The sequence below is a fragment of the Alexandromys fortis genome, unplaced genomic scaffold, assembly GCF_014885135.2.
Source record: "Alexandromys fortis isolate MF-2015 unplaced genomic scaffold, M_Fortis_MF-2015_v1.1 scaffold_118, whole genome shotgun sequence".
NCBI lineage: Eukaryota > Metazoa > Chordata > Mammalia > Rodentia > Cricetidae > Alexandromys > Alexandromys fortis.
Window position 1 is genome coordinate 834,455 of NW_026068010.1, and position 21,285 is coordinate 855,739.

The window sequence follows — 21,285 nt, forward strand, 5'->3', positions numbered from 1 at the left end:
TTATAGCTTAACGTAGATGGAAATTATTAGAGCAAACTGGCTTTGGGCCAGACTTCAAAGGCATCACTGATTTCCCACAGTAAACAGCCAAGGGGCTCAGGTCAGGGACCCAAAGTCTAGTGCTTACTCTGAATAATCCGCATAGGCCACCAGAGGGCCTTCGGAGGAGGAAAGTGGGCGGTGGGAATGGCAGAAAATCCTCACCATGTCACAGTTCAGCATCCATGCAGACAAGCCACAGGTAAAGCATCCTTTCAAAACACACGTGACTGATGTGCATCGATGGGAAACGGAACATTCTGCTGTCAGACCAGAAATACAAAGAGGCTGTATGCACCCCTAATTATATTAATTTCTCGATTTTCAGAACCCAATCAAAACTCTTGGTTTTATGTTATTATTTCACAAATGACTACACCAATTTACTTTTCTGACAGTTCTAGGTAACTTTCACAACCAAAATATATTCAAAAGCAAAATATTTGTCTGTCGCTCCTGTCTCTCCCCCTCCCCTCTTCCTCCCTCCCTCCCTCCCCTCCTCCCACTCACTCAGGATTTATGAAGACCCCTAGTCTGTTGTGGTGGTGGACACCAGCAGTGCCAGCACTGGAAGGCTCGGGAAGGACTGTTAAATTCACGGCTAGTTTAAACTGGAAAGCAAGACCTGCCTCAAAAGCCCCCTCCCCCACCAAACCAACCCAGGCTCTCCTGGGGCTTCTGGTCCAGTACTGACAAAGATTTAAAAAATCAAAAAACTCTGGCCTTTGTGTTGTTTACATTTGGGTGGAGATAAATAAAATATAAGTTTTGTCATTTTCTTTCAATGCTGGATATAGATAGAGCCAGGGCCTCAGGCACACACGATCTTCCCATTGAACTGCATCCCTAGCTGCAAAGTAAAGCCAGAACACACAGAAGCAAGGAAAACAGAATCCTAGAAAGGCAGAGAGTTTTGAACAAGTAGTCAGGAAGGCACTTAGTTAAAATTCTTTTAAATTGAAAAACAATAAACAAATCAAAACAAGCTGCTAGATAGTTACATGGGATCTGCCACTATTAAAGTGTACAGGTGTTTTACCTGCACATATGCCTGTGCACTGCGTGTATTGGTGAGGGCAGAAGAGGGTACTGGATTCTCTGGAACTGGAGTTACAAACTTGTGAGCTGCCGTGTTCAACCTAGGTCCTCTGCAAGGGTAGCCAGTACTCTTAAGCCATCTCTCTGGACCCAGAAAAATACAAGTATCAACATAAAAGCAACCAGAATTGAAATATTTTGGAAAAGAACACATGGCTCACAGGGATCAGAATTGTGTTACTCTCCAGAGCAGTGTTCTCAACCTTCCTAACACTGCGACCTTTACCACACTTCCTCATGCGGAGCTGAACCCCAGCCATACATCTGTTTTCCTTGCTACTTCATCACCTCAGTCTGAAACTTTGCTACTGTCATGAATCAGTAAATATCTGACGTGTGACCCCTGTGCAAAGGTGGTCCCACGTCTCAAAAGGGTCGCAACCCACAGGTTGAGAACCACTGATCTAGAGGGTAGTTTGTGCGATGTTAACCCTTTTTACTCTGGCCTGATTATTTGAGGTTTTGTTTGTTTTGTTTTTGCATGCTTTGTTTTTAGTTTATCCACAGAAAGTAATTGGACAGCACTCAAAAAACAAACAAACAAACAAAACAAAACCAGTAAGTAACTCAAGAATCAAAATAGTGGGGTCTAATAAAGTCAGCAGAATTGAGGAGAGAAGCAGTGGGGGGTATTCATCTTCTGTACACATTATGACATTCGTGACCAAAATCATGTGGTGGCTGGCAGGGAACCTTTTGGGTAGAATGGAGACTCTTATCTGCAGGTCTAACATTCCAGAAATATTCATGTGAAATGAAGATGGCAGAGGGTAACCTTGAGGAAGAACACTTTCATTTTTGAAGTTGTTAATAAATGAACATTCTTCAGTTGAACAGAAAAAAGAAGCCGAAGAAAGCCGAGATAAATGACAGCTAGCTAGGCAGATGGGATAGGAAACAAGGGTGCTCGGAGGCCCCAAAGAATATACAGAGATGTAAGTAACAAAAGCTTTATTTGCGGGGGAGAGGTATGGTTTGCTGTGGTGGGCTAGAGGCCATCATGCCTTAGAGTCTCATTTCTTCCACAGTACGCAATTTCTACCACACACGCAGTCGCTCACAGACTGCTCTGCCCCAGTCCCTCTCCACTGAGTCTCTTGAACTGACTCCAGGAGCTGTGGCTTTCACCACACTGTTAAAACTCTGTGTCAAGGTCAGTGAATTCCGTGTTGCTAAATCCATTGCTTAATTCTCAGTCCTAATCTTATTTAACTGGCCTTGTTTGCAAGATTTGACACAAGTGATTATGTCCTCCTGCAAGAAGCGCCTGTGTCTGATCTCTCCTAATTCCTCTCAGCCACAGTGGCTGCTCTTCCTTGGCTTCCTCTTCCCCTCCAAGGCCTTCTAACTGGGAAATTCCAACATGGACACTGGACCACAATTCACGTTCTCTCCTTTCAGGAACTTTTCTAGGCTAATGGTCACTCCTGCAGCTGGTGCAGCCCCCCCCCCCCCAGATTCCAGTCATTCTCCGTTGGCCTTTCCTCTGACTGGACCTGTAGACTTAACTGTCTAGCCAGTGTCTCCCAGAGGTTGTATGGGGACTTCCATTCCTGCAGCTAAACCTGAGCGTCCTCTTAAATATGTTCTATCAAACTTCTGTGTCTCAATTTCCACCTTCCCAGCTGTGTAGGCCAAAAATCTTGGGAGTCACCCTTGACCTTTCTCCTGCCATCGGCAGATATCAGCAGCAGCAGCAAATCATGCTGAATTTGCCTTCAAGACAGGTTTGAAATCGAGTCATTTCTCATTGTTTCAGCTCTGTCCATTATGGCTCAGTCTACCTTGCCTCATGCTTGGAATTCTTCAGGAAGCTTCTTATTACTTCTACTTTTACCCTTCATTTTATTCTCAACGTAGACTGATCTGTTAAAAGTAAAAGCCAACGTTGTCAATCCCTTCAAGGTCACCTTGAGGTCTTTCTAATTCCTGTTTCATGGTATATGACAAAGAGATGGTTTTCCAACTAAGAGAATCAGCACGTGAAGGGAGGCAACCAGCATAAAAGAATCTATATGCCCTCAAGAGACTGACAGGAACAAAAGAAAATGAGAAAACCAAGTTATAAAACTGTGACTCTGCAAACAGCTTCGGAGTCACGGGGCCTCCCTGAGACACAGCAGTCACTAGCTTTGCTCACCACAGTAGCAGCCCCTGGAAAGCCGCGGTGGATGGGGACCTGTGGAGATGCACTGTAGTGACCTGTCTTACAGTCCCAAGGCAGAGGCGCAATGAGAGGTGTGATACAAGAAAGAGCTGACCTGAAGGCAGCGCCCTCCTCTGCAGGTGTGACACCTGGGACTAGCCCTCATGGTAGGGCAGTTGGGGAGGTAATGGGTACTGACTGACACCTGTGTGACAGGCCTGGTGAGACAGACAAGGTTACAGATTCAACCTTCATGACAACCCAAGCTGGGATGACTGTGGCCGGCTTCCTTATTGTTCAGATGAAGAAACTGTAAAAAGCAGTAAGTAGTTCGCTAAGATCCCAAAGCTGTAACCATGAAAATGGGACTCAGATCAGGGAGTCTGCTTTCAGAGATTACACACAAATGCGCGTGCACAGACACACTCACACGCGCACATTATACAAACAACAGTAAATACACAGAGGTTGCACATGGTATGTTTTACACACACACACACACACACACACACACCCCTGCATATAGACATATAAGTGTGTATTTTACATAAAGAAATGGATGGCAGGTCCACAGGTAAATTATTTCTCTCCTATAGTTAGGATCTGGGAAACGGGTTTTCAGAAGAAACAGCACACTCCTATTTATACAAAGGCCACATGCTAGAAAGGCTCTCATTTTTCAGTTTCATAGGCATTTCCCACAATTTTGTCACTCTATTTTTTGATTTTTGCTGTGACTAACACCTTACTAAGCCAGGTGGTGGTGGCGCACACCTTTAAACCCAGCACTCTAGAGGCAGGGACAGGTGGTTATCTGTGAGTTCAAGGTCAGCCTGGTCTACAGAGTGACTTCCAGAACAACCAGGGCAGTTACAAAGAAAAACCCTGTCTCAAAAAAAAAAAAAAAAAACCCCAAAAAAACCCCCAAAAACTTATCTTAAATAATATACTTTTAAAATGTGTATGTTTTGCCTGCACCTATCTCTGTGTACCACGTACATGCCTAGCACCCATGAAGACCAGAAGAGAACATCATAGACTTGAATTTCATTTCAGATGGTTGTGAGATACCATGTGGGTGCTGAGGAGCCCCCTGAAATTGACATTTATTTTATAATCATAAAATTCAAATAGCCATTTCTGCATTCAGATAGCAAAATAAATCTGAATAAACAAAACTTAGTGACAGCTCAAATTTTGAAATTTGGTCAATCTCTCCAAAATCATTTTAAAAACATTCACTTGTATTTGTCTCAAGGTACACAATTTCTATAAGGATTGGAACGCAACCTCCATATACAAAAAGATCTGCAAAGAAAGGTTTTAACCAGGCTTAAGATTTCTTCCTACATTTTACACACACAGACATCAATCAAAAGAGACTGCTGTGCCTTCTCATTTAGAACAAAACCACCATTTTGGCCCTAGTTTAATCACTCAACATCTGGAGTCTCATCTGGTCTTTTCTGGCTAGCGGCTCCAGGTTATACACAGAAATGGCTCTTGCCACCTCGACCTCTCCCAGCACACTCAATGCAATCTGAATTTCTGTTCCTAACCATCGTTCAATTGTGTCTCATCTACATGAAAATCAAGTGGCAGCGTGGATGTAGTAAGTATTCATTAGGAAAGAGTGAAGAGAGGAGAAATGGAAGCCATAAAGGCATCTAATAGAAGCAGCCGGTGTGTGTCTTTGGCCAGTCCTTTACTTTTCCAGCCAGCTACTTCGTGGGTGCTTTGCCTCGTGGTCGGTTGTGAAGTCAACAGCCTCAGCCACACTCTGGGGCCGCCATGATCTGAACGGCTGTGCCCCCCTGACCATGAAGACTGAAGCCTTTGAAATCATAAGCCAAATGGTTCCTCTCTTAAATCCCTTCTATCTGAAGCCTCAGAACTGGGCTGCAGCAGGGCTGAGAGACGGGGAATGACACCACAGAGCCGAGTGTCTGGAATCAACCTGATCAGCGCTGGTTGCAGTGTAGGTCAGAGTTATACAGTGGGCAGCTGTTACTGCAGAACCAGAGAGCTGATCAGAGAGAATCCAGGGAATGGAGACAGCTTGGGTCTAAACAGGACATCCCCACCTTCTGCGGCTCAGGGGACTCTGCAGACAGCAAGGAGAGTTTGAGGAAGGGAGAGAGATGCGGAGCACCGTCTTCCAGGCACGCCAGTGCTGTCCTCTGGAACTCACAGTAGTTGTGAGTACCTGCCCATGACGGGAGGGCAGGGTGGCTCCTAGTCCCTACCCTCCTCCTCCAGGACCTACAGGCAGTTAATGGTTGATGGAGGAGGTAAGACTTTTTTCAGGGCCTCGGATGGCAGTGAGGTGCTCATCCTCCCTTAAGTAAACCTGAGCTTATGTAAGCCACCTTCCTGAACTCACTGGTCACCAAATGAGCAGAAGTCAGCAAATACACAGAGAAGGGAGGAGAACCACTGTGGTTGGGAGGGGCCAGGGGAAGGACATGAAGAGTACCAAAATATATTAATAAATAAACGCACGAAAACATTATAACAAAACCAATTATCATGTATAATTAACAAACTGATAAAAATTAAAACGAAAATTATTTTAGTAGAATTTCACAAATATAGGGGGAAAGTGAGTATTTAACAGCTTTTTTTTTTTTTTCAAATTAAAATTTTAGACTTTGGACTTCAAACTCAAGAAACATCTCTCCAAATATTTAAACTTTCATGCTTTGGTTAACAGCAGGAGAAAATACTATCTGAAGACTACTACAGAAATCCTGGCAATCTTTTGGTTACTGTTTCCATGGAAACTTTGGGATGAAGAAAACATAACATGGAATGTGTTCTTAAAACCACCTTATCTCGTTTTATCCTATCAGTTAACTAGCGAGGTAGTGGCAGGGACGGAAATCAAGCCCCAGAGCAGTCACAGCTCATTCGACAAATATTTGTTGATTATATGCTGCAGGCCAGGCACCGGGCTTAGAGATAGGGTTACTCTGGCTAAACAAATAGTCCCTGCCCTCACACAGACTAGTCTGGTGCTGGGACTTTAATTAGTCAGTGACACAGCAGGAAGACAATGTAAGGAAGGCGCATACAATTTAAATTTTTCAGTAGCCACGTTAACAAGAAGCAGATGGGATCCATTACAATATGTAACAATGCTTTAATCCAGTAAAATCAAAAGTATCAGTTACCATGTAATCAACATGTAAAAAGAATACTGAACTGGCTCATGCTAGGATTCTGGAATTCAATGTTTATTTAAATTTTTGCAGATTTATTTAATGTGTATCAATGCTTTGCCTGCCTGCATGTATGGGCACCATGTGAATGCCTGTTGGATACCCTGAAACTGGGGTTATGGATGGTTGGGAGCCACCATATGGGTACTCGGAATTGACGCTAGTCCTCTGCAGGAGCAACACAAGCTCTTAGGAGCTGAGCCGCCTCTCTGGCCCCACACTGTTTACTCCTGTGCTTATGGCACACTCCAGCTCGGACTAGCTACAGTTCAGACACGGGTAATCCTCTATGGCTCTGCTACTGTCCTGGACAGAACACACAGAGGGAAAGACACCGTGCACAGGAGAGAAAAGTCCCTTCTTTCAATAAACTCAAAACTGACCACCAGATTAACCACTTAAGTGAAACACGTGGGCATAGAAACAGATGCATACTGTAGAATTAGTAAGTAAAAGGAAGCCTTGAGCACTGCCACGAAGAGATGGCAGGATGCCTGGTGATGAAGTATGTATAGGGCTCTCGTTCAGTCTCATATTCCTGAAGACCAGAGTAAAACTCGACAGAAGATAGGTATGGCTGACTCAGGCAACTCTGCTTCCTCTGAGTTGGGTGTGTGCGGTGAGCGTAGTGTAGTGGCTGCTCTGGTAGCTTTGGAAATGCAGAGCCATAGCCCTTGCTCAGCTTCCATGACATTATCAACACCTCAGAATCAGAGTTTCCTGACTCTACAGTTTGGCTTGGGTCACGGAGGCAACTTAAAGCAACCTCTGCAGCCAGGAACACGAGAAGCTTTAAGGTTACTTCCAAAAGCAGGGCACCATGTTGACCTTCCCAGAAGCGCAAATAGCAAAGGACAGACTACAAAGATGGAAATCAAGGACTGGGGCTGGAGGTTCTACTTCAGTCTCTTCTCGTTCCCAAGCATCGCTCTAAACACCAGGCACACTATACTGGACCACTCTGGGCTTTCCTGTAGCAGCCCAGCACTCAGAATCCTCAGAGAAGAATACAGAGTTCCCAGGAGCTGTTCCAGGGACACAGAAACAGACATACACAGACAGACAGACAGGCAGGCAGGCAGGCAGACAGACAGACACATACACTTTTATTTAAGCATCGATTGTCTTGCTTCCTTCTCCCATGACTTAAAGCACTCCGTCATTGTTCCCACATGCTCGACAGCACACCAGCTACTTTACAAACACCACCTCATGCAATCGCTACTGTGAACAAGCCCTTGATGTAGCACCGCCATTTTACACATGAAGATGAGGGTGCGAGGTTAAAGGTCAGGCTCAAAGTGACTAGATGAGACTCAAACTCTGGCTGATCTGGTCCCTAAGTTTATGCTCATGGTAGCAGAAACTGGGCAACTCCCCATTGTTCTCTTCCTTTTCCCAGTCACTAGAGAAAAGCCATGCCACACAGCAAGGAACACAACTGCAGAGAAGCCACTCAGACGTAGCACACAGCTAAAGACCTTGTGAGGAAACCATGACAGTCGCCAAAAAAGCCATGTACTGGTAAGCTGGAGCGACACTACTCTGTGGTGTCCCTTCTCGGGTAGGTTACAATTTTATATAATTAGCAGGAGAGAGAATTCTCAAAAATTCTTAGACAGGCATAAACATCACCAAGGCAAAAGGAAACAAAACTTATAAAATAACAAACCCTTCATGATTCCAAACAGCTTACGAGAAATTTCAGCACACAACAAGGTATCTGACTGGGGCCCTCGGATAGGATGCCAGTTTACCCAGGTGTGGGCTAGGGAGTCCTGAGACAAGGCTGCCCAGGTCTCCGGTGAGTCCGTCCATCCAGGGAGCCAGTTACACCTGTGGTTTGCCATCACTTAAGCACTCTGTGTCACTTTCCTGCTTTGCCACCTTCTCCAGAACCTAGAAGTCTCTGCTCTCTTCCTTCATGGTTGAGTTGTGGGCATTCTAAGGTACTCTAATTCTAAGGTATTCTAATCATGAGCACAGACTATACACTCTCTTGAATAAGGCTTCTTTTATTCATCAAGGGTTTTTGTTGTTGTTGTTGTTTTCTGAGGTTTTACTTTGAGTCGAGGTCTCACGGTGTAGCCCTGGCTGACCTGGAACTCCCTGTGTAGACCAGGTTGAACTTAAACTCCGAGAATGGTGGATGGGATGAACAGCACACCCACAATTCCCCGCACAGCAAATGTGTGAGGTCTGCTATTTCTGACATATGTCTTCCCTCTAGCTGCTCAGGAGTGCCCCATGACGATATGCTCCCTACAGATACACAACTGGACTGTTTCCATTTTTGGTGATTATGAACAAGAGCTTCCATGAACCTATATTTTCCTTCCCTTGGGTGAGTACTTAGAAGTGGAAGGGTGGAGTCACAGGATATATACACTTAGTTTCCTAAGCAATAGCAAGACCTGCCTTCAGAGTCTTTGTAATGTTTTTGTATTTCCAAGAAGGACTAAGCTTTGGTTGCTTCATATTCTTGGCCAATATTTGATGTTGTCAGTCTTTTAAAGTTTAGTCCCTGTGTCACAGGTGGGCAATAGATATTTTGATTACTTTTGAGTTGAATGTTTGTTAAGACCATATGATATATGCATAAATTATATAAAATATAAAGCAAAAAGAAAAATTATGTTATAACTTTAAAAAATTCTTTAAAACCTTTAAACATTGTGCTCATTTATTTTATGTATATGGGTGTTTGCCTACATGTGTGTCTATCCACCTGGTGAGTGCCTGTTGCCTGACTGCAGAGTCCTGAAGAGGGCGTCAGATTCCCTGCAACTGGAGTGACAGATGCCTGTGAGCTGCCAAACGGGTGCTGGGAAACAAACCTGGGTCCTCTGGGAAAATAGCCAGTGCTTTTAACCATGGAAGCATCGCTCCAGCTCTGCTATAACCTTTTTTCAATTCTTTTTTTTATTCATTTTACAGACCAACCACAATCCCCCCTCTTCCCCCAACCATAATAATTTAATAATTTTTAAGTCATGTGACTGAAGCTATACTTCCAGTAGGTACCTCATTAAAAAGCTATGTTGTCAAATATTATCATGGTTACTTGGGGAACTGACATTAGAATAACTTATTTCTCTCTCTACTACTTAAGCCATCAACAATTTTTGGCTTGTTTCGTCCATAACTTAGACCTTTGACATGAACTGAGAGCTGGACGTTGAGCAGGACACTGTGAATCTCTTTTTTCTACACTGAAAGAACTGACACCTTGTCCAACACAACTCTCTTAGAATTGAAGCTAATAATTTTAATCAAGTTCTGGGAAAATGAGGCTAACAACACCTGATGTCAACCTGAAAATTAAAAAGCACTTTGGAACAACCACATATTCTGAACAAAGCAGCAGAGTGTCCTAAAACTAAGAGAGAATCACAGCCGAACACATTATGACCATGTTCAATAGGGCCTTACATAACCAGTGTCATTACAGAACCCAGTGGGTGACTGTCCAAATTAATAAAGTGCCATCTGCCCGATAACAAAGAAATAGTGACAACAGCAGGTTACTCAAACCCAGACCTCTCTTTTCACACAGCTACCAATATTACATGCCAAGGGGCAGCTCGCCCCTCAATAGGTAGATTTAGCTTTTCTTCTACACAAACGCCAATGATTGAATGCACAGTTTTAAGAAATGACTGCTGACTAGCCTTATGGCATTATACCATAGAACAATAAAGTTTGATTCAGTTAAAAAAGAAAACTATTGCACTTACTGTACTCCCTCCACTTGAGAGCAGAAACCCAACTTTAACACAGACATTTTATTAGTACCGCTTTGCAAATAGCCAATTTGTCTTTTCCACGTTTTCTGAATTTTTTTTTCTAAAAACAAACAAACAAAACCTCAGACACAATTACCACCTATTTTCTGAGCTACTTCCAACACACTCGCTGCCTGGTGCAAATGCTTCTAGTTTAAGAGCACACAGGCCAGTCCTATACACTATAGGATCAGCAAGACCAACTGTTTCCTCATGTGGGGTCTCCCTTTTCCCGCCTAACAGCTGACCAACAGTTTGACCCACATGCCACAGCCAAAGGCTATGCAGAAAAGCTCCAGAGCACAAGCTGAGGCAGCTTCTGGGAAGCAGGACACACCAGGAAAGTAGACTAGCAAGGGCTTAGTGGGAGTCTCACCCCATAAAAAGCACATGAATCTCAGTCATATAATGTCACTGAACACAGAAAGATTGTTTAAGAACTAAGAGTGGGAACAAGAAGACAGTGTGAGCAGACAGGTTCTTCCTCTCCACTGCCTGTCTACAATGCATCTGCAACACAAGCCTGCCGAGTTTCTTCTGAAAAATCACCTATGAAGATCTGTTACCCAATGTTCTATTGTTGGATTACTTCATGAAGAAAAAGAGAGAAAAAATTTTTACTGCTCCACAAACTAACTGGGAAGGGAGGGAGAGAGGGAAGGAGAAAGAGAGAGAGGGAAGGAGGAGGGAGGACAGGCCTCAACAGGACCTAAGATGCTGGTGGGCCTGTTGCACTTCCCCTTGCGCTTGCTCCTGTGCTGTCATTTTCTACTGGATTGGTGAGGGAGTCTTTTCTGAAAATTCCACATAAAACACAGTACTACGCAGGTACACATCAAAGTGTTGCAAGCCAGGCTTGATGAAATGAAAACAGCTCTTGCCGACACACAAAGAAACAACTACTCTCCTTCCCACTCACCTTCCCAAGCACCATTTCAAAACTAGGCAGTGAGCTAACATAGAACATAAAGAAGGCAACAGGAGACAAGAGAGAGCCCACATTCACTTGCCATTATTATAAAACTTTCACTTTTTCCTCCCTCTCTTTTTAAAAATATTGTTTTGAAAGCGGGGCAGTGGTGGCGCATGCCTTTCATCTCAGTGCTCTGGAGGGAGAGGCAGGCAGATCTCTGTGAATTCCAGACCAACCTGGTCTACAAAGCAAATTCCCAGACATTTGAGCCAGGTGGTGGGACGTACAAACATCTTTAATCCCAGAGATCCCAGGTAGATCTCTGTGAGATGGAGGTCAGCCTGGCCTACAAAGTGAGTTCCAGTATAGCCAGGGCTATACTGAGAAAGCCTACCTAGAAAAATAAAACAAACCAAGGGAGGGAAGGTGAGAGGAAAGAAGAGAGGAGGAGGAAGAGGGAGAGGGAGAGAAAGAGAAGAAAAGTTAGCTGGGCAGTGGTGGGCACATGCCTTTGATCCCAGCACTCAAGGGGCAGAGGCAGGCATATTTGAGTTCAAGGCCAACCTGGTTTACAGGGTGAGTTCCGGGACAGCCAGGGCTGCTACAAAGAAAAAACCCTGTCTCAGGGCGAAAAAAAAAATTGAGGTAAGATCTCTTGTAGCCCTGGTTGACCTTAAAGTCTTAAAGACTGGCCTTGAACTCCTGACCCTCCTGCCTCCACCTCTCCAACGCTGGGACTAGAGGATGAGCCAGCATATCCAGTCCGGCTGATGGATTTGAACTAGACAAAGTTCAGTTCAGTTTAGCTGAGTTGAGTTTCTTCTGGGAAATCATCTTGTGCTGAGTTAAAGAAGACAAATGGTAGGGTCCTTTTAACTAGCTAGCAATGTCCTTAAGAGTCTACAGAAACCTTCACTTCTCACATAACCAGTACAGTACAGAGGAAGAGAGCTTGTGGAAAGCAGCTTTGGTTTTAAACACAGGCAGCCCCTTTACCTTGTGCGAACTACAGGCTGTCTCCCCAGCTGTCTCAACCCCAGTCCTCTGGTGCGGAGTGCTGCCCTCCCAGGACGCCTTTGACAGCTAGCTGGCAAAATGTAGAGCTTCTAGCTGAACAACAGCAATTTTAGAGAAATCATGAAAATAGCAATTACTAAAATGATTAATAGCAGCAACCAGATAACTCCATCTATAGATATGTCTACAGAACACTGAAAATGCCCAAACCTTCTACAGTGAGACTTGTACATATCTGAAAATAATGTACCCCTCCAGATCTGACATATTCTGATTAAATTTGGCAGAAAGACTACCTTCTATTAGTTACAAAATGGTTGCAATCAACAATGTTACAACTGAAAGACATTCTGAGTGTCCATGACAGCATTAATGCTGAAGAGGAACGCTGTGCAGGCTCAGTGAGAGCTGTATAACACACTGTACTGTCTAACAGTACCAAACAAGCAAATTTTGGGTAGGCACAGTTTGTACTATATTATTCTCTAATAATCTGGCATTTTCTCCCATGAATGCTCTATTTTCTTCTGAGTTATCATACAGATAATTAAAATCAATTTTTATGTATTGTATTCTTTTCTGAGAGTCTCACTACACAGTTCAGGCTGGCCTTAGCTTTGGCCTTAGTGATCCTCTGACCACAGCCTCGCCGAGTGCTGAGATTACAGATGTGTGCAATGGCCTTTGCCTTCAGCATTCCCTTTAAAAAGAAGGAAGCATCTCTGTGCAGTGGCATGCACCTATAGTTCCAGCACCTGGGAAGCTAAGGCAGATGGATCCCAAGTGTGAGGCTGGCTTGAGCTAAATTGAGTCAAGGCAGTATGGGTTATATATAGCAAGACCTTGCCTCAAAATATCAAAAAAGAGCTGTGGACATAGCCCTGTAGTGCCTAGGGTGCCCAAGATTGCTGGGTTTAATTCTCAGTACTAGTCCCCCTACATACCCAAAAAAGTTCAGTCATACTTGTCTGTATCCGACAAAGAAAATCTCTACATGGTAACACCTGCATGCTATAAAAAGATAAACGCCGTTTTTTTTTTAAAGCTATGTAATTTAGTTGTGATCAAGACAGCGTCCTTCTAGTTCCAAGGTAACTTGTTAGAGTGCTGAGACAGCAATGGCGTGGGTTTGTCACCGTGTCTCTGTATGCTAAGGATGCATGGTTCATGTTGGAGGTGGGTTGTCAGTTAGAGTTCCTGTGTGGACCAGGTCCATACTTTGTCTTCTTCCTCTTGAATTTAAAGCTATTATCACTGTTTGCTCTCAGTTCATGGCCATGGGTCCCAGTTGTCTGTTGCCCTACAGTTTATGCATTAAAAATGTTCCATTGGAAAAAAAATAATAATCTAAAAGGTTTCCAAGTGAAATTTCAAAAGGACACGTAATTTTTAAAAAAATGTTGAGCTAATTTAAATCAAGGTATGAGATAATACGTTTTAAAACATTTACACATATAGAGATGTACACACAAGATATCATACACCAAACAAGCCTGCTGGGTAAAAAGGACAGTGGTCACCTGTGGAAAAAAGTGGCTGGGGCCCAGGAGGGAGAATAAACTCTTAAATACCTGTTTGTGCACATCAACTTCTCATGGAATATACTGCCCAGGGGCAAAGGAATGTGCACAAAAAGAAATAAAATGTAAACCGGCTGAACTTGGCCCTTATATACATGGTTAAAATTAAAGACAAAGCAGAGATGTCCATATCAAAAGAAAAGAAAAAGAGAGTTTCCCAGAATGCCGATAATGTGGTGAGCCCCAGCCCAGGTTACTTTATAAGTGATTCAGCCCTTTGGCTCAACAATGAATACAGAAAACAAACTAAATCGCAAGTGTTACACTCACTGGCCAAGTTCCTTCACTTCATACATAAAACTGGGAGAAATACAGCCAGTTTGCTGCTAATACGAACCTTTTTATAGGAGAAAAATTTTTCTGGGTCTATTCAGAATGGTGGAGGCATCTAGAACCAAGGTGTTTCTAAGACTGATTCAAAGCACAGCTCTAACCACCAGCATGGGTACAAAGTCATCTTTTTCTCGTATTCACTTCTGCCCCTGCTGCTTGGGGAAATCTACTGTCACCTCCTTTGTTTCTAAAACTGTACCAGGACGTCAGTCATGGATGAGTCATGGATCACAGTCTAATTCCTCCTTCCCAAAGACAGCAGAGCACAAAGTTTTACACACCAATTCTGAGACAGTCTAAGCTACATATTGCAGTTTTCAATGCAGAGGCAGAGATGAGCTGTAAAAAGCGAGAAACTTCAAAACAAACTGCAAATTCAAGGACTGACAACATCGCTTCCTTGTTCCCCTAATAACTGGTGGGGTTTTGTTTTTCTTCATTCATAAGAGAAGAAGATAAATACAGCTGAGATGCTGACAAACAAAAACTCCCACCTTCATGAGAAAGCTAAATTCTTCAAGACTGACTTCCCCAAATGCCTGGTTTCTCTTCCTGTCTTTCTACTTTTGCTCTTGTGTGGGGAAAAACCTCTAGGAGAGGGTGTGCAAGGGGAAGAGGATATGGCCAGGGCTGGGGGTTGGCTCAGTGGTAGAGCACTTGCCTAGGATGCACAAGGCCCTATGCTGGCTTCCATACACTACTCTCTGTGGCAGAACTGATTACAAGGTTCCCTGGTGAAAAAGACAGTCAACAGGAAATGTGGAGACCACTATAGACTTCAGCCACTAGGAACAGATGGCCCAGATCTAACACATCACCTTTTTATCCATGTGACATTTATCATTAACCCTCCATAGATGTATTTATCTGTTTATGTGTCTAATAAACAGCACACGGCTGCCCCCACCTCACCCCCAGTGTGTAAGTTATATAACTTCGCTCTGCCACATTCTCACCACAGACTGGAACATACTACATATTCAATAAATATCCAGTAACAGAATGGGGAAAATGCCATTATAGTAGCAGGGAAAATATAATCAGATAAATAGCTGCCTTAGGATTTGCATAATCATGAAATTGATTTCCACATAAGATTGCTCTTTACTAACAGTTCCTAACCTTTATCTCAGCCCTGCAAGGCTATTTGCATTTAGGGTCATTGTGCTACATCCCAAGTAAGGACTGAACTACCCAATAGTCTGTTTTGCTTCCTCCTGCACAAGTTTCACTCAGGATCAAACCACAGAAAAGCAACTTGAGGCATGCTGTCAAATTTGGAAGCTAAAGTCATACTGAGGAACTCAATCACAGGCACATATTCTATAACAGGAGCAGTTAACCTATAAACATCACTAGACAGTTGGCAGTAATGTTTAGGAGTCCTCTGGTTTTGGAACTGAAGGGCTTTCTTGATTGTGCAGCTCCCGCCCCGCAACAAAGACACATCTTTTTGCTGCAAATGGAGATTACTACAAAGAACTACAACTGGTCAAAAAGCAGAGACGAGGGGCTGTGGCGTGCCCATCCATAATGGGACCTATGTGACACAACTCGTACATCCAAGGCTCAGGGAACATGGCAGAAGAGGGGCAGGAAGCGTCTAGAAACCAGAGAACCAGGAGGGCTATGGTGAATGTCTTCTGGACACGATGAGGACGCTGCACCCACGAACTCTCTCAACAGCCACGGCTACCTGCTCAAGACCTGCACAGATCTCACCAGTCAGCTTGCAGCATGAATGAGGAAGGGAGTCACAAGCCTCCCCTCCCCACCAACTGAACAGCTTCAGGCAGTCACAGCTGCTGAGGGAGGGAGAGGCAGTTTTCTTGAGGGATGAGCCCTTGGTAGGCTGTGCATGCTTCAGGGTTCAACCTTGTACACGGGTGCATGTGGGCAACACTGACTGGACTCACAGAGGTTACACCACTGTCGCCATCATCATCATGATAGAAAAGGACATGAATCTGAGAAGGAGATGTAGGGAAGGGGGTTCAGGAGGAGTCATGAGGAGGGAAGGGATTATCTAATGAAATTCTCAACAAATTTTTCTCCTGAGCTCAATCTCTAGAACCCACAAGTCAGAGGGGGAATAACTCAACTCCCACAGGTTGTCCGGTAACTTCCACGTGCACCACACGCTCACACATTTAAAAACAGAGTGCTCTGACTTGACCATCTGTATTTATCATCCCTTTATAGCTATAACAAAATGCTTGAAGTAGGCTACCTTTAAAAAATGAATAAAAGAGGTTTGCCTATTTCAGAGTCACAGTTAGTTCTGGAGAGTCAAGGTCATGTCTCTAATGAGGGTTTCACCTAAAAAAAAAAAAAAAGGCAGGAACAACAGAGAGGGCAAGACCAGCTCACAAGAAGGCAGAAATGCTGCTCAAGGACCAGGCTCAAGCTTTTATGACAACGTGATGTTGTAGAAAACCCACTCCAAAGCTGAGGAGACAACCAGAGTTTGAACCCCAGAACCTACAAAATAATGCTAGGTATGATGGCATGCACTAGTAATCCCAGCATTTTGGAAACTGAGACAGGAGGATCCCTGGGGCTAGCTGGTCAGCTAATCTGACCTAGTGAGTCACAAGGCAATAAAGTACCTTGACTCAGAGGTTGATGGTATTCTTGAGAATGACAGCTGAGGTTGTCCTCTAGCCTTCATGCGTCGGTTCCCAAACACAGAAGTACGCACTGATATGTAAGTATACATGTACATGTACACACAGAGAGAGTGAGAGAGAGCTAGAGAGAGAGAGAGAAACTTACAGCAATCCATTTGTCTCCAATTGACCTCGTGAGCACCCACTAGGCCCCATCTCCTAAAAGCTCCACCACCTCCAAGTACCACCTAATTAGGTACCAAGCTCTCAACTCACAAACCCTTGAATGACACACAACATCATCCTTATGTATTCTCCAATGTATATTCATAGTTAAAAAATAAAAATAAATCTTTTCTGTAAATAGTCTCCGTACTGTGGTGCTAATACTATCAACATGACAGGTCTAGAACAAGCCAGGAAATGAGCTTCTAGCATAATCACAGATGAGGGGTTATCTGGTGTCTTGCTTTCCTATTGCTGTGAGGAGACATCATGACTAAGGAACTTATAAAAGAAAGCATTTAATTGGGAGTTTGCTTACCGTTTCAGAGGGTTAGTCCATGATCATTACGGCAGGAAACAAAGCATCAGGCAGGCAGGCAGGGAGGCAGGCAGGGAGGGAGGCAGGGAGGGAGGGAGGGAGGCAGGCAGGCAGGGAGGGAGGGAGGGAGGCAGGCAGGCAGGCAGGCAGGGAGGCATGCCGGCAGAGTAACCACTGTGACCTAAAAACTTACTCACAAAAAGCAGAGACACACAGAAAGACAGACAGGCAGACAGGCGGACTGAATGACTACTGGGCCTGTTGTAGACTTTTGAACTTAGAGAGAGAAAGAGAGAGAGAGAGAGAGAGAGCGAGAGAGAGAGAGAGAGAGAGAGAGAGAGAGAGAGAGAGAGAGAGAGAGAGAGATTGAGAGAGACACTGACTACTGGCCCTAGCAAACTTCAAAGCCCATCCTAGTGACATCTCCGCCATCAAAGCCTTACCTACTCTATCAAGGCCACACGTCCACCAACAAGGCCACACCTTCTCCATCAAGGCAAACTCTTCCCAATCTGCCCCAAACAATTCCACTAACTAGGGACCAAGCATTTGAACATAAGAGCCTCTAGGCTCAGTCAAACCACCACATCTAGTCTAGGCTTTTCCTCTAAACACGTCTGGGAGGCATCTCCCTAAGAACGGGAGCATTGCATCGTGGGCCTAAACTGAACAACAGAAAGAGAAAGGGGCTGAGTATGAGCATTCAGCTCACTCTGCCCCCTGACTATGGAGGCAACAGAACCACCCACCTCACGCTCCTGCTGCCATGACGGAAGACACCCTAGGATTATGGGCCAAAACACATACGCCTGCTGCTCTCATGCCGTTGCTTCTGTCAGCGTACCTTATCGCAACAGTACAAGTAACTAAGGCACCTATCATTTTTTAAAAAATTATATTTGCGAAATAAACCTTAGAAGGTCTCTCATGCTCTTATATTTCCTCAAAGATACAAAAAGTCATTCAAACATGATACGATACCTGGAAAAAGACTAAGCAATGTTTCAGAAAAAAAAATTGTACCTATTTTTAAAAAAATCTGAAATCAGTCTATTTAAGCATATTAAATATCTTATCTATAATAAAAGCACCAAGTCTACAATTAGAGAAATGAACAGAGTTAATACACACTTCATATGAGACCTGCTCAGGATAATCTGAAATCGACTAAACAGTGCTCAGAAATGTAAATGCTACCAAAGACATTATGCCCAGCAACAGGGACACAGGGCATAGCACTGACTCCCCCATAACTAGTTGGTTCTCACTGATTTTGTTTTTGTTTCAGTTAAACCTAGACATTTGTTTCCATATAAAAAAACAAAGAGGAAGCCAGCGATGGTGGCGCACGCCTTTAATCCCAGCACTGGGAGGCAGAAGCAGGCGGATCTCTGTGAGTTCGAGACCAGCCTGGTCTACAGAGCTAGTTCCAGGACAGGCTCCAAAGCCACAGAGAAACCCTGTCTCGGAAAGAGAGAGAGAGAGAGAGAGAGAGAGAGGGAAACCTATAATACAGTATACTGTGATGTGTGGTTTTGGAGCTATGTCCTAGCCCAATCCCTGCCATCAACCACCCCCATTCCAAGTTGAAACTATTCTATGTATTTTAGAACTTCCGTTATTTCTAGGGCCAAGGTCTAAGAGACATGGATAAAATAGTTTGTTTAGACCTTAATCTTACATCATATATAAAAATTGACTCCAAACCCATTAAAGACTTCAGTGTAATGACCTGACCCTATACAACTCTCAGAAGAAAAACACAGGGTAAAAGCTTCATGAAAAATGTGACCTCACCCAATATATATACATACACAACCTCAAAAGTACAACTAAAGACTGACCAATGGGATAACATCAAGCTTAAAATCTTCTGCAGCCCCAAGGACACAGCCAGGAGTGTGAAAAGGCAATCTATGGAATGGGTGACAGTATTTGTAAACCAGACCTGGCAAGGAGATAATATCTAAAATGAGTAAGGAGCTCCAATTACTCAAAAGAGGAAAGAACTAGGAAGCACTTTTCTACAGTGACCTTCATGAGGCCACCAAAAGTAGGAAGATGTACAACACCTCACTTATTATCACGGAAATGAGATCAAGACAGCAAGCTGCTACCTTACATCCATTAGTACGGCCACCACCACCAGACAGAAAGCAGCAATGCAGCTGCTGAAGCTGCAGAGGAATGGATCTACAGCACTGGTGGGAGTGTACAGTGGCACAACTGTTTGGGATCTCTGTGTTCGGTCTCCTGCCTTCCTGGGAGCCACCTGGGGGGCTCTGCTTTGCATTGCCATTTATTAAATCTGGATTTATTAATTCAGTTTGATTTGACTTATTGCATTGGTGGCGGAAGAACCCAGCAATGGGGGAATCTAATACTTATCATCAACTACTGTAGAAAATAGGAGGTTCTTCAAAATATTAAAAATAGGACTGACACTTGATCTATCAAGTGATATGATATTTGTGATTTATGCAAAACACTTAAGAGGTGAAAGAATCCCAAATTCCCCTCTACATAAATGGCTCAACGAAACATCGTATATTCTATATTGGAAGATTTTCTGTCATTAAAAAAAGGAAGGAAATTCTGTCACATGCTATAACACAAATGAACCCTGAGGTCATAATGCTAGGCAAAACAATCTCTTTGGAAACATTCCCCATCTCCCAAATGAGATACCTAAAGTAGTCAAAGGCATTGAAACAGAAAGTAGATAATGTGTCTAGGGGCTGGGAGAGGGGGTGGAAAGTTGTACATGGAAAGAGTTCAACAACAAAAAAACTCTCAGAGATCTGGTTTATAACACATTAAGCACGATAAATATATTTACAAATGATTAGGGGGGAAAACAAAGCAACGTGGAGGTTTTTGCTAAATTTGCACTAATTTTGCCAGGATTCCTTTCAGTAAATCATTAAAGATTTGTTTTGTTTTGTGTGTCTTCTTGAGACAGGGTTTCTCTTGTGTAGCCCTGGCTGTCCTAGAACTTGCTCTGTTAGACCAGGTTAGCCTTCAACTCACAGAGCTCTGCCTGTCTCTGCCTCTTCAACTTAGCACTTAAAATTACCAAATTATTCAAATATTAATTAAATTATTTAAATAACAAAGAACAAAAAATGTGAAATCTCTGTCGTAGTTTGTGATGGCACATGAATGCATTTGGTGAGACACCATACAAACTTCAATTCACTAAAGACTTTAAGAACATGTGCTACTGGGAGCAGTAATGGGGAGACATGGATGGGGTCAGTGGAGTTGACTGCTTTATCATCAGTATTAGAGCATTTTTACAGACTGGTGTGGAAAAGGAACAAGGAAAAAGAGCAGAATTAAGCCATGAAGCCCTCCCAAAAGAGATTTAAAAGGATGGGACTGAGGACCAGCTCAGAGCCAGCCTTCAGCAGACCTGAGACTTCTGCAGGGAAGCTGGGAGAGATCATAGCAGGCCACCTCAATAGTGCCCAGCTTGCTGTGGAGTACAGCAGACCTAGGGAGTGGGTTAAAGTGCGGACTAATGCGTGAGTGACAAAGAGAAAGCCCTCACTACCACTAACCGGGCTCATGAGAGCAGGCCCGTCCACTCCCTGCCCACCTTCCTAGCCCCATCCCCTGCCACCCTACCACTCCTGTTCCTTTTCTCTCCTACTGACACCCACCTCCAACTGCTTCCTGTAGGAAGAGTTATCTTTCTAAGGCCAACCATCCACATATCCCTTCAAGTAAACTTACAGAGGGAAGGCTTCAGTGATACCCTATTCTGCAGAAAACAAGGCTAGTATCCCTCATCACATCGTCAGAAAATAACACCTTGCACAGCACCGTCCTCCAGAAATATGTGAGCCTATTTTGTCAGCTCAAGTGCTCCACTACCCACACTTTGAAAAAACAACAGGCAACGGCATTTAGTATTTTATCTCATTCAATATATCCAAAACGTTGCCATTCCAAGATGTAATTATTGAGATTTTTATGGGGTTTGGATTTTACCCCA

General features: G+C 43.7%; 1 protein-coding gene across 5 annotated transcripts in view; it reads right to left on the bottom strand.

Annotated features, from left to right (window-relative positions):
• Lnx2 (ligand of numb-protein X 2) overlaps positions 1-21,285 on the bottom strand; it is a 62,441-nt gene that overhangs the window by 35,277 nt on the left and 5,879 nt on the right. Inside the window, exon 1 of one of the 5 annotated variants that reach the window (XM_050161849.1) lies at positions 205-302. The exons of 3 other annotated variants lie outside the window; for them this stretch is intronic. The gene's annotated coding sequence lies outside the window, so the exon portion shown is untranslated. Of the gene's footprint in view, positions 1-127; positions 146-204; positions 303-21,285 lie in introns of those variants that run through there. One more of the 5 variants, XM_050161850.1, reaches the window with a different exon arrangement.